Here is a 17,379-nt window from a genome sequence, read left to right on the forward strand (position 1 = left end):
CCTTTCTTTATTGTATGGATGCTTTCCCCAAATACCAGCAGGAGTAGGAATGACTGTTCCTGACTGCCATATGCTTTTGTGGGGTTTTTATTCCCCCTTTGGAAACAAGAGTATTGTGACTTTGAGTGTTTCTGCTTCCTGGATTTCAGACCTGCAGGTGAGGTGAGCATTGCCAGATGGAGAGCTCTCAGAAGGCCCGCCTTATGTTAGTTATCTATGTGGAAGTCACATGTCCATCTTTCAAGACCGACACAGAAGAATGGCGGCACCTTCTTACCTAGGTAGCACTGTACATGGTAGTGGAGAGCTTCTGAATTTCCTTTTTCTGTGAGGGTCTGCTGTGCTCAGTTAGAAGAGATGGGACCCCTGAGAATTAACAGCAAGGCCCTGGAGTTCAAGCTCCTGTCGGATCGTTTCCTGGCAGGCAGTATGCCCAGCCCTAGGTGAGTCAGGGGAGAGTTGGATGAACCTGGGGTACAGGCTGGTCTTCAGCTCTGGTGAGATGCTTCCAGCAAGCCCACTGGGAAGGCACCCAGCCCTAGGCCAATCACTGGTCTTTATGAGAAGGGATGGTAGAGAGGGAATAATTAGGGCCACCTCACTGGCCCATCTGAAGAGCTCTGCCCTCCGCAGTGAGAGGAGCATGCTCTCTCTGCTGCATTCCAGCCTCTGTGGGAACAGGTTGCAGGCTCACTTCCTCCCACGACTGTCCCAGCAGCCAGTCCGGTGACTGGCACAGAGCTCAACTCGTATTTAGTGATGGACTAGCTAATGGGAGGAATGGCCCCACCAGACAGTAAGGACAGGGAAACATGGACCAAGGTCACAGGCTAGTTGGGGAGTCAAGCTGAAAGGTGGGGGCAGCAGCAGCAACAGTAGCACTGGGTGGCACCAGGAAGGCTTTCTGTGGCTGAGCAGGGACTGGTAGCCACAGAGGGTCCCAAAATCAAGAATCCACTGGCCACATCAGCTTGTTTGCTCTGGACAGGGAAGGTATCTGGGCACAAAGGAGTAGTATATGCCTTGCCATTTTTTGTTGCTATCTCATGACTGGTACTGCCCATGAAAGTCCAAGTTACAATTCACCTTATATTTCCACCAGGTCATGTAATAAACTATTGTTTCATTTTATCTCTTTCTCCAAGCCCAACTGAAGTGCCTCTTACTCTATACTTAGTAACTACAAGGAGTAGATTTGCTACTTGTTACATTTCTCTGTATTGATGGCTGATATAATCAGTTCTCATTTCTATGTGTAAAAGGAACTGGGCGGGTGGGGTGGGGCGCCTGGGTGGCTCAGTGGGTTAAAGCCTCTGCCTTCGGCTCAGGTCACGATCCCAGGGTCCTGGGATCGAACCCCCCATTGGGCTCTCTGCTCAGCAGGGAGCCTGCTTCCCTTCCTCTCTCTCTGCCTGCCTCTCTGCCTGCTTGTGATCTCTGTCAAGTAAATAAATAAATTTAAAAAAATATTTAAAGAAAAAAAGGAACTCAGGGAGGAAAGATAACTGAAATTTGCATGGATTAAATAAATTCTATAAATTGAGGTATAAATCTATTGATCAAACAATATTACCATTTGGAGAAACTACACAAAGGAAGTGGCTTTTGTATGAGTCTCAGAAAGAATATAAAAATAGGTTTATTTCACAAGAGTTGATGAAAAGTAAACAATATATATCCTTCAACACACATTTATTTATTTATTTATTTATTTATTTATTTATTGAGGTATAATTGACATAAACATGGTATTAGTTTCAGGTGTACAATGTAACGACCGACTATCTGTATATATCACAAAATGACCACCGCAGGAGGTCTTGTTAACGTCTGTCTCCACACAGAGTTACAGAATTTTTTTTCTTGTAATGAGAACTTTTAGGGTTTAGTCTTTTAACAACTTTCTTTTCTTTTCTTTTCTTTTTTAAGATTTTATGTATTTATTAGAGAGAAAATGCATGCACGAGACAGCGCAGGAGCAGGGGCAGAGAGAATGGGGGTAGCAGACTCCCTGCTGGGAAGGAAGCCCAATGCTGGGCTCCTTCCCAGGACCTTGAGATCATAACCTGAGTTGAAGGCAGATGCTTAACCGACTTAGCCACCCAGGAGCCCCTCTTTTAACAACTCTCAAAGTAGGCAATGCATTATTACTCAGTCTCCATGGTGTACATCACATCTCCACGACTTACTTATGTTATAACTAGAACTTTGTACTGTTTGACTGCCCCTGCCCTGTGGCCCCAGCCCTGAGCGCTTATAGACCACAACCACTGTTACATTCTCTGTATCTGCGATTTTGATTTTTTGTGTTTTAGATTCCATGTGTAGTTGAGATCATACAGAATTTGTCTTTCTCTAACTTCCTTCATTTAGCATCATGCCCTCAAGGTCCAGCCGTGTTGTCCCAAACGGCAAGTTTAAGTTTTTTTCAATAGCTGAGTAATTCTCCAATGGATACATCTACCGCATCTTCTCTATCAATCCTTTGTTGGTGGAATGAATATTTATTAAACATCGGCCGTATACCAGGGCAGTGGGGCTGCTGGGAATTAAACACTGATCAAGACGTTGATCAATCATGAAAATGTTCACTTTCGTTGTTCTTTCAGATTCGCAGACTTACAGAAAACTAATCGAGAAGTCGCACTAAAGAATGGAAATATTTATAGCAGCAATGGCCACGGCCGCCAAACTGTGGAAAGAACCAAGATGCCCTTCAACGGACGAATGGATAAGGAAGATGTGGTCCATATACACTATGGAGTATGATGCCTCCATCAGAAAGGACGAATACCCAACTTTTGTAGCAACATGGACGGGACTGGAAGAGATGATGCTGAGTGAAATAAGTCAAGCAGAGAGAGTCAGTTATCATATGGTTTCACTTATTTGTGGAGCATAACAAATAGCATGGAGGACATGGGGAGATGGAGAGGAGAAGGGAGTTGGGGGAAATTGAAAGGGGAGGTGAACCATGAGAGACTATGGACTCTGAAAAACAATCTGAGGGTTTTGAAGGGGCGGGGGGAGGGGAGGTTGGGGTACCAGGTGGTGGGTATTATAGAGGGCACGGATTGCATGGAGCACTGGGTGTGGTGCAAAAATAATGAATACTGTTATGCTGAAAACAACAACAACAACAACAAAAAACTCAGTAGCACCCACCTACCCGATTTTTAATTAAAGATGCCAGCCTTCAAGAAAAAAAAAAAAAAAGAATGGAAATGTTTGGCTTGGAGAAACAGAGGTTGGAGCAAGGCTTCCTACAGGACGTGGTGTCTGAGTCTGTGAGTGGTGATTCCTGGCCTTGGGATGTGTGGGTGTAGACAGTCCCAGACAGGCAGCAGCCGTGAGGATTTTTCTCTCACCCCCAGGGTGAAGGGGTGTTTACCTGGGGAGTGACACAGGCAGCGACTCACTATAAACCTGACTCGATGGTGGAGAACACACTGCAAAGGAGTAAGGACAGGGAGTCAGATGACCTGTTCGAAGGCTGTTTGTCATTCATCTTCACAGTTACGACGGGCAGGCCCGGAAGTGGGAAGTCTTTGGTGGACAGCACCGCCTGCCTCTTTCCCTGCCCATGAGCACTCGGTTTTCTTTCCATTTCATTCCGGTCATTGAACACTTTTCCTTCTTTCTAACTCCTCATTCGCCTTTGGTGAAGACACCCCCATCATTGCTGGCGAAGGCTTGTGACATGCAGAGTCCTGCGTGTTCTTACGTGGTGTTGGCAATAATCCTGTGAAGCAGGCGATCTGCATGCCCCAGAAAGCTTGAGAACGGCTGTTCTAAATCTTTCAAAACCCTTATCAGTGATCCACAAGCCTGCGACCCACCTACCTCTCCGCAGCCTCATGTGTTCATTAACTACAAAGCAGATTCACAAGTCCACAAACACCACACTGAGGGAGAAATTCTGGACATAGGACCTCAGCTCTATGGTTTTAGACATTCTCTGTACTGGGGTGCTTGGGAGGCTCAGCGGCTTGGGCGCTGGGCTCTTGGATTCAGCTCAGGTTGTGATCTCAGGGTCATGAGATCGAGCCCCGTGGCAGGCTCCGCACTCTGCAGGGGGTCTGCTTGAGTCTCTCCCTCTGCTCCTCCTCCCACCCACTCGCTCTCTCTAACAAAAATAACTATTTTTAAAAATTCACCTTGTAATTCCGATGCACAGACATATCTTAACCCCTGATAAAGGCAAGAGAAACCTCCAATATCTGCATGGGTTTCTATACTATTTACATACTGACAAAATTGTTCTTCTTGCAGAACATTTGGAGCAAAAATATTGCATAAATTTGGTCCCATTTTATTTATGAATTTATGAATTTATTTAGGTTCTGTTGTGTGATAAACACCTGTCTGGAGACTCTGGGCTGTGTCTTCAGACTTGTAGCTATTCCTAGAAAGCTCGGGGGAAGCTCCGACGCCCGTTCAAATTCCCAGCGGTCTTGACCTTTTAAGGCATTTCATCATGGAGTTTCATAACATGCAGATACTAAACTCAAATTGTGGAAACTCAGTGTTTTAAAATTTTCCATTTCTATCAAAGCATCACATTTGAGGTTTTTCACACCAACAAGTGAAAGTCAGTGAAAAATGCACAAAAGCAAATGAAATGGGATCCTGTTTGTTACTAGGTTCAGAGCTGAGTATTACTTCGTTCCGTGTGACAAAGGCCAGAGTGCTTCAGGCACGCACCCCGGGATGCTAGCACGTGGCCTGGGTGACAGCACCCCCGGGGCCATGGGGCTTGCAACGCTCGAATCCCCGAGAGTCACCTGCTCATTAGAATTGGGACACGACGGTGATGAAAGACCATTTTCTTTGGTATCTGGAGTGCCTGTGTTAGTATTCTAAGCTTTAATACCCTATTGTGGTAGATCAGTCATTCATGTAGGAAATTTAGGCAACTCTACCACAGGGAGTTATTTAGATGGGAATGATGTTGGGTTTTATTAGCATGTTCAATCTCTTAGGCTCACACCTGCAGTGGAGATATGTTCCAAATGCTTTGGACACAGTTTTGAGAATCTTCTATTTCAGCCAAGATGATCTGGTACACAACTGGGAATCAGCTGCTTGTCCTGCATAATTTTGGAAGGTTTTCTGCCATTCCCACCATGACTCCTTCTGTTTAGCAAGAGATTTAATTTCGTTTTGGGTTCTGTGATCGGGTTTCTTTCTTTCTTTTCTTTTTTTTAAGATTTTATTTATTTATTTGACAGACAGAGATCACAAGTAGGCAGAGAGGCAGGCAGAGAGAGAGAGAGAGGAAGGGAAGCAGGCTCCCTGCTGAGCAGAGAGCCCAATGTGGGGCTCCATCCCAGGATGCTGGGATCACAACCCAAGCTGAAAGCAGAAGCTTTAACCCACTGAACCACCCAGGAGCCCCTGTGATTGGATTTCTGATAAAAATGACCACCCGGTAGGAAGAGCAGCGAGCTTCAGGAGCTGTTGTAGCTTATCGGGAATGAAAGTTCTCAGGCTAGTTCTTCCTCCGTGGCAAGCGTGCACAGTGGGGCAGCTCGTGTTGTCCATCAATGGGTGGGGGTGGGGAGCTGGGTGGGTCTGCACTTCCCAGCCCCTTGGCAGGAGGTGTGGCCACTAGCTCTCCAGCAGAATGTGAGCCTGAGTGATGAGTAGCATCGCAGAAGCAGGGGCTTCTAGAAGCAGACACTCCGCCTTCCTCCCTCTTCCCTTCCACTCCCTAGAAGAGCCACAGAAGGAACCAACCCAGATCCCGAATGGACAGGGGCAGGGAAGCTGCCGGTGACTCCATCCAACACCTGACACTTCCGATGGAGAAATGAGCTGCCCTTGTTCTGAGCCGTTATCCTTCCCAGACTAGGGTCACAGTCATTGTCTGCCAGACGGACAGAATGGCTTGGGGGGGGATGGAAGGACCGCCGGCCAACGGCGCCACCTGGAAGGAAGGTGCCTCGGGGCTAACAGAGACGGGCTCGCGAAATCCACGCAGCTGTCCAGGGCTGGTCCTCGCTTCCAGGAGTGCTATGGTGTTTAGTTTTGATGTTATACCATTTGGGGGGGCAGCATGTAAATAGTAAATAAGTTTTCTTGTTTACCCATTGGTTCAGTAATAAAATATTTCCTGAGTGCCGACTATAGGCCAGAGCAGTATGTGCTGAGGGCTGGGCAGATCGCCAACACAGAACCAGCTCCAGCCCACAGGCCTTAGCGACCAAGGGTTAGGCCACAGGGGTCGAGGAAGGGAGGAGGACGGAGTCGAACATGCTCACAACGGAGTATGACAAATGCTCTCACGGGCAGACGTCCAGAGAATCCTGGGAGCCTCCGGTTCCCCATGAAGCCCATGGGGAGTGATTCACCATGTCCAGCTGTCGGTGCTTAGGACGAAAAAACCAGCTCACTTTAGATTGAGGACATTTTTAGTGAGCAAGAACAATTAAAAATAATCACAACGGGTGGATAAAATCAGAATACCTCGCTTTAAATACTTGGAAATATTTATAAGCTGGAAAGTAGAGAATGGGATGGAACAGGAGCAAAGAGCGCCCACTGCGTGAGGACTGATGATGGGCCCGGCGGGTGCTGCGGAAGGACCTCCCACGCCGTGGGGCTTCTCTCCTCCACTCACTAGCCTTCGCGTCACCGGTGGATGCAATGCGCAGAAACGAAATTCTGTATCTTTGGCGTCGTGGTTTCATCCGCACACTTCTACTCTTGTGTCCAGGGCTTTCTGTCTGAACAGCTGTCCGTCGCGGTCCATATCAGGTTTGGAGAATCAGACAAGGTCTCGGGCACGGACGCACGTCCGCTGCCTAATGGGCCCCGTTTCCAAAAGTTCGCTGACATTCCAGTTCCTATTTGAGGAATTGTTACCTAGTGAAAATTCTATTTACATATGTATTCGATGACATAAATCAATTTTCTTTGTTTGTTGTTTTTTTTTAAAGATTGAAATTTCCCAATTAAAATTCTTTGGTGCTACCATCGCCTGAAACTGGGTGTCTCCCCACCAAATCGTATGTATCCTGTATTAATCAAATGAAGGTACTGATAAAACAGTCAAGATTTTGTATACATATTATTTATTAACTCAAACATTTTAACAGATTTTACTGACTTATTTTAGAGAGAGAAAGAGAGCGCGGAGGAGCAGAGGGAGCACAAGGCAGACTCCCTAGTGGGCACAGAGCTTCACGCCGGCTCGACCTCACTACCCTGGGATCATGATCTGAGCTGAAATCAAGAGTCAGAAGGTGAACCAATTAAGCCACCCAGATGCCCCTTAACTCAATTTTTTCTATCCCTTGTTGCTTAGCTACATGTACATGACAATGTAAACCACTAATTAATGCTTATAAAAAAGAAAGACGGGGAGGCCAAAAAAGGGGGATATAAAGTAGCTACATATGTGCAAATGAAAGCTTTATCTTATGTTAATTCTGAATTTAGAAGAGGTTTTATTAAAAAGCCAATGCAAGACTGACACTTTACGAGTGAATCTACGTATGATGAATCACACAATAAAGATCTGAAATTGCCAATGAAGAGAAATTCCCAACAAAAGATACTTTCATTTTAGCCCCCAAATAAGGGTCACCTCTCTGCAAAGTGATTTTTTTTGACCCAGCTCCAATAAATACAGATATTCAGGCTAAAAAGAGCAAGGAGAAAGCCCGAGGTTGTGGAAATCTTGAGTGTGGAGCCCAGGAACATGCCAGGAAGGTGGGCACTGCAGGGACACCTGGGCGGCTGGGGTTAAGCCTCTGCCTTCAGTTCAGGTCATGATCCTCGGGTCCTGGGATCGAGTCCTGTGTCGGGCACCCCGCTCAGCAGGCAGCCTGCTTCTTCTTCTCCCTCTGTCCTCTCTCTCTCTCTCTCTCTCTCTCTATCCTCTCTCTTGCTCTCTCTCATGTAAGTATATTTTAAATTCTCTAAAAAAAAAAAAAAAGAAAAGAAAAGAAAAGGAAGGTGGACATCCCTTAGCTGGGTAAGAGAGAGGAAAGAATGCCCCTGCAGAGGGCAAATAACTTAGGAAAGAAATATTTTTCCTGAGTCCCTATGCTGTAGTGTCCAGTATTCAAGAGATTTTCGCACACTGTCTCGTTTCATTCCCTGGCCCTGCAGGGTGGACGGCATCACCCACTCCAACTCGAACCCATGTTCTCTGACCCTAAGGGCACGCTGTTTCTGCCGGGGGTGTGCATTGCAAAGAGGGGATTCCCAGAAGTCATAGAATTAATGGCACATGCCACAATGTTTGCATTTCGCAGGGCTATGAAGCTGAAGGACAATTTAGGGATTTTTAAATTCAGTAGTGTCACCTTACATTTATTCATCCATTAGAAACTCATGTCAGAAATACCTTGACATTCTGTCCTAACCACTACCCCCACACACCTCCATAGAGACGGCTATTTCAAGCCACCATCATTTCCTTGACTTACTGAAATAGCATCTAATTGGTTTCCCTCTCCCACTCTTGACCCCTTAATGTCTATTCCTCCACACCATCCCTGATGACATTTGTCAAAAGTAAAACTCATCACTCTCCTCCTCTGAGCAAAGTTGTCCAAAGATTTCGCATCACTTGCAGAACAAAATACAAATTCTTACATGACCATTAAGGTCCGAGATACTTTTAAAAGATTTTATTTATTTATTTGACAGACAGAGACCACAAGTAGGCAGAGAGGCAGGCCGGAAGTGGGGGAGCAGGCTCCCTGCTGAGCAGAGAGCCCAATTCGGGACCCGATCCCAGGACCCTGACATCATGACCTGAGCTGAAGGCAGACACTTAACTCACTGAGCCACCCAGATGCCCCCTTAAGATCCTATATTAAAAAGCATCAAAATGCCTCTCTGATTCCATTTCTTATGTCCCTTATGCTCACTGCTTCATTCAGCCTTTCTACTGCTCAGAGATATACCAAGAACACTCCAAACCTAGGTCCTTTGCAAACAGAGAGACACGGGGTCAAAAGAACAAGGCAGAGATGATTCAAAGAATTTTGTTCACAGTAGCTGAGTTAACAGTGTTGTCTTTTATTTGGATGGTGAAGAGGTAGTCTCTTTTAAGATTTTTATTAGGGGGGGGGGCACCTGGGTGGCTCAGTAAGTTAAACCTCTACCCTCAGCTCAGGTCATGATCTCAGGGTCCTGGAATCGAGCCCCGCATCGGGCTTTCTGTTCAGCAGGGAGCCTGCTTCGCCCTCTCTCTCTGCCTGCCTCTCTGCCTACCTGTGACCTTTGTCTGTCAAATAAATAAATAAAATCTTTAAAAATAAATAAAATTTTTATTAGGGAAAAATGTAAACATAACCCCAAATTAGAAGGACAATAATATAAAACCCCACATATTCGTCTGTGATGAGAGGAACAACCCTCCTAAGTGGGTGTCTAGGATTTCACATATGGTAGCCCTGCCCACGTCCCAAGTCTGGACCCTTAGGGACCTGAGCGTAGGATTCCCACCCCCAGTTTCCACCTCGTTTTTTCCTGGGACACCTTTTAAAATAACCAGTCAGCGTTGAGTCTCTGAAATTTAGAGACCTCTGGCCACAACTACCTTGTAAGTAACAGGTGCTGTCATCCTGCTCTCTATCTATCTCCTGCTCACTCGTGACCTGGGACCGCCCTTCCCCTGGTTTGCTGAGCACCCTCAGCCCCCCACCCTTATTTGGGGGATCTGCAAGTAACACATCTTATGACTTTACCTCCTTTGTGTGGCTCTGCTAAAACTGTGCCTTCAGTCAAGGTTACCCGGAGTTTCCTTTACCCTAAAGTGGGAGATCGGATGCGGAGGGAGCTACCTGCCCACCTCATCTGGCCTGTGCCCCCTCAAGCAGCAGGCCATGATCTGCAGTTCGTAATCTAATACTCCAGCTCTGGCTTCTCAGGACATCCTCACCCAGTTGAGGCGATCAGCGGCTCACTGAGCTTGTGTTCCATCGGTACTTTAATTAGATTCTTCTGCTGCTACCTCCCACCACCGTGAGCCACACAAGCAAATCCCAGACCTCACATCCTGTAGTCTTATCACTTATTTCAATCACTTCATTATTAAATTTGTTACGCATATCACAAGGAATCTTTTTTTAAACAACCACAATTCTGTTATCATCTCTAACAAATGAACAGTAATTTCCTAATAGTATCAAATATTTATTGATGTTCAGATTCAGAGAATTCATGATGAGTCATGAGAATCAAAAGCTTTCTTGAGCTCTGTTAAGTTTTAGATGCTTATTGGAGACCTTTTTAAGATGCCAGGTAGGGAGATGATCATATGGTTGTGGAGTTGGTGGGGGGCCATGGTGGGAGATGTGAATTTTGGAATCGACAGCATATGTGCATAAAATCGTATTTTAAATGACATTTCTGGAGGAGATTCCAAAGAGAGCCAGTGTTCAGGATCTGGGTCCGCAGGCATGCCAACTCTTAGCGGATGGAAAGAGAAAAGAAAAAGTAAACTTTCAGATAAAAAAGTGAAGCCTAGAAAAGGTAAGTGATTTGGCCAAGACCCACATTGCAATTTTCATCAAGGATAGATGAAAGTTGAAGATTCTTATTCTTTTTTGAGTCATTTTATGATAGAAGTTCAGGGACATATATTTCACTTTTCAAGTCAGTTATTCCATACATCGACTGCTTCCATATTGTTATTAATTTCATTATTGCTTATATTGTCGCAGACCAGAAAGCTCATTGTGTCACAGAGAAAGCACTTCTTGTCTAGAGGCTTTGCTCGCAAAGGGATTTCTGAGTGGGGAGATATGGCGACATTGTTATTGCCTGAGCCGGAGCCTCCACGCAGGCAGGAGGGATTTCTGGACGAGGATTCAGTGAAAGGAGAGCACGGAGCCCACTGAACGTCTCGAGAAATCATAGCAACACCTCCACGTATCCCAAACCATCCAGTGCTCTCCTTCTGGTCTTCTCTTGTGGAAAAGTGACACTATGAGTGCTTATGTAACCGATTCAAAGCAAGATCTTATTCACAAGTGGAAACTTATTATTTATAATTTAAACTTTAAGGGCAAGGGGGTCTCAGAACAATACAATGTGGCTCTCTGCTCCTCTCCACTCCACAGACAGCTGCATCTTCTGGTGCGGTCCTAGTCATGTCCCCAAGACACGAGGGTGAAGGTAGGAGTAAGTGGACTTGGCCCGATTGGGTGCCTGGTCACCAGGGCTGCTTTCAGCTTGGGCAAAGTGGATATTATCGCCATCAGTGACCCTTGCACTGACCTCAACTACATGATCTACATGTTTCCAGTATGACTCTACCCACAGCAAATTCCATGGCACAGTCAAGGCTGAGAATGGGAAACTTGTCACCAATGGAAACCACATTTCCATCTCCCAGGAGCAAGATCCCGCCAACGTCGAATGGGGTGAGGCTGGTGCCGAGTCTGTTGTGGAGTCCTCTGGGGTCTTTACCCCCATGGAGAAATCTGGGGCTAACTTGAAGGGTGGGGCCGAGAGAGTCATCATTTCTGTCCCTCTTTTTAATGCCCCCATGCTTGTGATGGGCATGAACCATGAGAAGTAGGGTTTGGGGAAGCTGTGGTATGACGGCCGAAGGGGCTGCCCAAAGCATCATCCCCACTTCTACTGGCTCTGAGGCTGTAGGCAAGGTCATCCCTGAGCTGAGTAGGAAGCTCACCAGCATAGCCTTCCATTTCCCCACCCCCAAGTGTTAGTCGTGAATCGGACTTGTCACCCAGAGGAAGCTGCCGGATATGATGACATCAAGAAGGGGATGAAGAGGCATTGGAGAGCCCCCTCAAGGCCATCCTGGGCTACACTGAGAGCCGGGTTATCTCCTGCAACTTCAACAGTGACACCTACTCTTCACTTTCAATGCTGGGGCTGACATTGCTTTCAATGACCACTTTGTTGAGCTCATTTCCTGGTGTGACAATGAATTTGGCTACAACAACCAGGTGGTAGACCTTGTGGTCCACATGGCCTCCAAGTAGTAAGGGTTCCCTGGACCACCAGCCCCAGGGAGAGCACGAGGAAGGGAGAGGCCCTCAACTGCTGGGGTGTCCTTGCTCCAACTCCTCCTCCAACACACCGATAACCTCCCGACCTGCACCATTTCTAACCCAGGTTCACTTGGGGAGTCCTACTTTGTCATATATCAATGAAATATCCTGTATCCAGTGAAAAAAAGAAAGAAAAAAAAAAAAAAAAAGAACAACACGGTGTCAGGTGTGCCGGCATGGAGACACTCAGTATCTCACAGTTTCTTTATTAACTTTAAGTTTCAAGTTGTGCTATCTCTTGGATTACACCTTTTAAAGCAAGAAACTTGTGGTTTGAATTTACAGTTCCATTTGGATTTGTAGCCATAATGGCAGAAGACAGAGGACTGGCTGCTATGACCTTTATGTGGGCCCTTTTATCTGGGGAATGGGAAGCTAACGGATATAGAGAAGAAGACCACAAGGAAATGACAGCCATCTTTATTATCCAATCTTATTCCAATAAAGTCATTGAAAGCATTAACTACTCAGAAATTATGAATCTGAAAATTAGTTATGATACCGTAGTTGGTAAGAACGTTGATTAACAGCGCAAACAAGCTAGAAAAACAACTGAAGTTACTTGGTGTCTTAGCAGATGTTTTTGTGAAAATGTGCCCCCAAAAGTGGAAGTAAACTCAAGGATACAGTGTCTGACAGAACAAATCAATCAAATTTATCAGAAGAAATCACCCCATTTGGCATTTACATAACACTGTCTTCTGACAATTTGAAGTCAGTAGGCTAACGATATTAGATCTCATCCTCAGTGAAGTTCAAATATTAATTTACAAAAAGAGGAGGGGGCCTGATCCCATCTGCACAGGTTTCAGCCATGCAGCAGTGAGAACGGAATAGTCTAGGGGTGTTGGCACCACACGTATCTAGACTCCTGGTCGGCCTCTGAATAAGACAGTGAACCCTGTGAGCCCCAGTTTCCTCGTCTGCAATACTGTTCCTGTACTGTCGCTGTCAGATTTAAAAGGGAGATGTATGCAAATGCACGTACACCTCGCACAAGGGTCTGACCTACTGAAGGTGATCCAGGTATTTTAAAATCCTAAGTATGGTCACATTTTGCACTCATTTGCCAGCCGTGCCTCCTGAATGCTCAGGATAACTGCCCACCCAGAACAGCAGCCCCAGCTCTTCTGACCATTCCTCGACGCTCAGGTCGTGCTTCTCCATGATGAGTCAAGTCACCTGAGAACAGACATGGGTCTGGGCTTCCTTAAGTGGCCAAGACAAGGGAAGCAAAATGTGTTTGTGTGGCAGGACTGGGGAGTCAAGTTCTCACTTGATAGTCTAGAAATAGACTGCAAAGGGCTATAAACATATGGGTCATTGTGGATTCGTGGCAGACCACTAACAGCATTAGGAATATGAGGGGACCACTTCTTTTAGTAGAAGGCTGTGGAGGATAAGCAGCACACACCATTACTTGATGATTCAGACAAAATTGGAAAGTGAGAGGGACAAGCCTGCTTCTGACCAACATGTGTCTTCTCTAGTGCAATCACCACCAGCATGCATGAGCACAGGTCCCCCTCCCATGCCTCACGTAGAAGTTTTGGGGCTTCCTGATGGGCCAAGGAAAGGTCTTTCCCTGTGGGTGCCTGTCTGGAGAGCTGAAGAGCAAAGAAACAGGAAATACACAAACCATTTCAAGGTATGTCATCCTTCCAGCTTCCTGATTCTAGGACATTGTGCATTCTCCTCTTACACACTGAGGTTAGCCAGGGTTATCCAAAATATATGCATTTCTTTCTTATAAAGAATCTATGTGTGATTAGGGAGGCTGCGAAGTTCTAAGTTCTGAAGCGAACAAAACGGAGACACAGGAGAGCCAGTGGTGCCAGTTCCAGTCCAAGCCTGTCCAAAGGCAGTTGAAGACCAATGGCCCAAGCTGGAAGACAGAGTGAAATTTCCTCTTCCCCAATCTTCCTTTTCCACTAAGACCTCCAGTGGATTGGGTGAAGCCAACTCACATTAGGGAGGGTGATCTGCTCTGCTCAGTCTCCTGATTCAAGTGTTCATCTCATCCATACACCTGCAGAGACACACCCAGAATCATGTGTGACCAAATGTCTGGCCATCCAGTCAAGTCGACATATAAAAGCAACCATCACAATGCCTCCCCCTCCCCCGGCTGGGACACGTTAGACCAGATGTATTACTTGGGATTTAGTATTGGAAAGTTGCTTACATTTGATATGGTCATGGATTCTTTACTCTTAGGGGATCCAAGAGAGAGATTCATGGGGTTAACAACTGTGTCTGTGTATGTGTGAGTGTGGTGGATATTAGAATTTCAGAGGGAAGCCTTCATATGACTTTATGACTTCAGTTGGGTTCATGGCCTTCATTTAACTCTCGGTTGGATTCTTGACACCCAGCATGTTAACCACAATGTGGTCTGATACCCCAGGTTATAGATCAGAGTCCCAAGGTGGGCAGAGGTATATCCAGATGCACAGACTTCTTCAGAAGGAAAGCTTGGAAGACAGCTGCCACATTTCCTAACCTGAGGTTCATGGCTCTAAGCTTCTGTGCTCCTTCTAGACAGAGAATTCGATATTTAATGTTTTAGTGGTTGTTAAGTCATATGTGCTGATTCACTAATATAATTCACTCTTAGGAATGATCCCAACACTCCACTACTTGGATTTGTGACCTTTGGGGAACAGGTACTTCATTGTTTTTGAGGACTCGTGTGATGAGAGAGGTCATTGTTCCCAGAGTCTGGTTGGGGTTAAGTAATTTTAAATCATGAGAGTTATATTTTCTAAGCTTTACTCATGAAAGTCTGCCATATTATTTCCTAAGCCTCCATATGGATTTGTCTCTCACTTCGGCTCAAAGCTTGGCCATGGTATATAACAAAAATATGGCTCCCATCACAGAACCATAGACCCTGTGAAACAAAAATCTGATCAATAGTGGGAAATCAAGGAAAGATTCTGAAAGCATATTTTATATTTTCCTTAGCATTCTGAGATTATTGACTTTTTATCTCAGTGTCTCCTGGTTGTTTAGCCATTTTCCTTATTTTATGCTAAAGTATTTAAATAACAAAAGGAAAACTGCTTTATGATATCAGTAACTCAAATTCCTCTTAATTTAAGAAATGCAGTCTTTTAAATGTCACATTTGTCTCACATTCTACTTTTCATTACAACAGTCCCTGAAGCATGGCTCCCATATCTAAGAGAGCCTTTGACGGTCATTACTGTAAATACCAGGTTACCGTAAATACCAGGTTGCTCATCAGCACATCGGTGCAGCCTTTTGGCCGACCACACAACCTTCCAGAGCATTTTCAGATAGCATTTAGCTACTCGTCGAGCCACCCAGTGAGAGCAATAGCTCATAGGAATATTAGCTGAATGCACGCTTTGAGTAATATATTGTACTTGCTTTATTTGGGGTTAACGTTAAATTCTTTTTTTTTTTTCCCTTTCAGAGTTAAAATTCCTTCAATCTTTATTTGGAAAAAAAAAAGTAGAGGGTGACTAATGTCAATGTCATCGAAATGGTCATACCAATAATGGTGACTATATTTCTCTTCTTTTTCTTTTTTTTCTTTTTTTCCATTTTGGGTATAATTGACACACACAGTGTGAAGAGATGATGCTGAGTGAAATAAGTCAAGCAGAGAGAGTCAATTATCATATGGTTTCACTTATTTGTGGCGCATAACAAATAACATGGGGGACATGGGGAGTTAGAGAGGAGAAGGGAGTTGGGGGAAATTGGAAGGGGAGGTAAACCATGAGAGACTATGGACTCTGAAAAACAGTCTGAGGGGTTTGAAGGGGCGGGGGGTGGGAGGTCGGGGTACCAGGTGGTGGGTATTAGAGAGGTCACGGATTGCATGGAGCACTGGGTGTGGTGCAAAAATAATGAATACTGTTACGCTGAAAAGAAATAAATTAATTTAAAAATAAGGGGGGAGAGGGAGAGAGAGGCCTTCCGTAACTGAACAAGTAAGTCATGGGAATAAAAAGCAGAGCACAAGGAATAGTCGATGATACTGTAATAGTGATATAATAGGACTGGTGATAGCTATACTTGTGGTGAACACAGCATAATGTATAACCTTGTCAAATCATTCAGTTTAACGTGAAATTCTTTTTTTTATATAATTTTTTATTTTTTATAAACATGTATTTTTATCCCCAGTGGTACAGGTCTGTGAATCACCAGGTTTACACACTTCTATCAAACATCAGGACCCGGTTTGTCCGTTCAGGAGACGGGCACAATTCCTGAGAGGACCAGCAGGTGGCAGCATAGAACACCGCAAAAGCGCAGAAGTGCCTCAAAAAGTCTAGGCTCTCACAGAGGGTTCTCTCCTTACTGTGACGGAGTCTTCCTGCCCGCCTCCCAGCCAGCCTCAAGTGTGAAAGCAGCAGGTGTCCTTATGCTGATGATGAATTAGCTTCGCAGTATGGAGATTACATATCCTGTTAGGACCAATAATCCTAAAAATAGCTAAAATGTACTGAGGGCTAAGTCACTCTCGCTGTTCCCGGCACTAGGTACCATCTATCCAATGTGCATAACAACCTTCTGTGGGTGTTATTGTCGTGCCCACTTTACAGACAGCCAAAAGGACGGAGGGGCTTTGTCCAAGCTACTGAGTCTACTGCGTGGGACTTTAAACCAGGCTGTCCGCCTCCAGTGTTTGACCACAATAAATATCATGTTGCTTAATGGTGGGATATGTAGTAACTGATTAAAATTTAACAGGTTAGGGGAAATACGATGAGTTTTCAGAAAAGAAACTTGAATATTAAAGATAAGTGTTCATTGATGGCAAAAACACTACGTCGTTAAGGAGTTACCCAGTAAGAAATAAAGAAATGCATGAGTAAAAGCAGAAGTCATTCAATCAGGAGATAAAGCGGGATTTCACAGAATTCTGGAGTGGCGGGGCGTGGCACCTGATGGAGAGCAAAGGGAGGTGCTGTGGAAGGGCAGGAGAAGCAAGGGAGTTGTTGTTGGCACAGAGAACTTCACATGCCCATGGGGGCCGTGGGGACTGGCTCTGGAGCCTTACGGAGGGATCAGTCTTTCCTGTGTCCTTGTGCTTCGCCAACGCCGTCTAATTCCAAGATGACTTCTGTATCCTAGCTCGATCTGTGCTGTAACAAGATTACATACCTCACAGGAGGGGAGTCGGACAGAGCTTAGGGAATATTTCGACCCTTTCTTCCTTGTGTGAGCACTGGGAAGAGTGAGCAGGTTTACTGATGACCTCTGGTTGAATCGTTTACTGACACGTCCGCTCATGTCTTCTCTCCCTAAAACCTGGCAGCCTGGCTCATCTCTGAATGCATCCCTCTCTTTCATC

The 17,379-nt window shown here is 45.3% G+C and overlaps 1 pseudogene; it reads left to right on the forward strand.

The window, feature by feature from the left end:
- The first annotated feature begins 357 nt into the window (after positions 1-357).
- Positions 358-11,975, forward strand: LOC101689872 (annotated as a pseudogene).
- Positions 11,976-17,379: the final 5,404 nt, after the last annotated feature.

This window comes from Mustela putorius, unplaced genomic scaffold (assembly GCF_011764305.1).
Source record: "Mustela putorius furo isolate JIRA1106 unplaced genomic scaffold, ASM1176430v1.1 tig00000551_pilon_pilon_pilon, whole genome shotgun sequence".
Taxonomy (NCBI): Eukaryota; Metazoa; Chordata; class Mammalia; order Carnivora; family Mustelidae; genus Mustela; species Mustela putorius.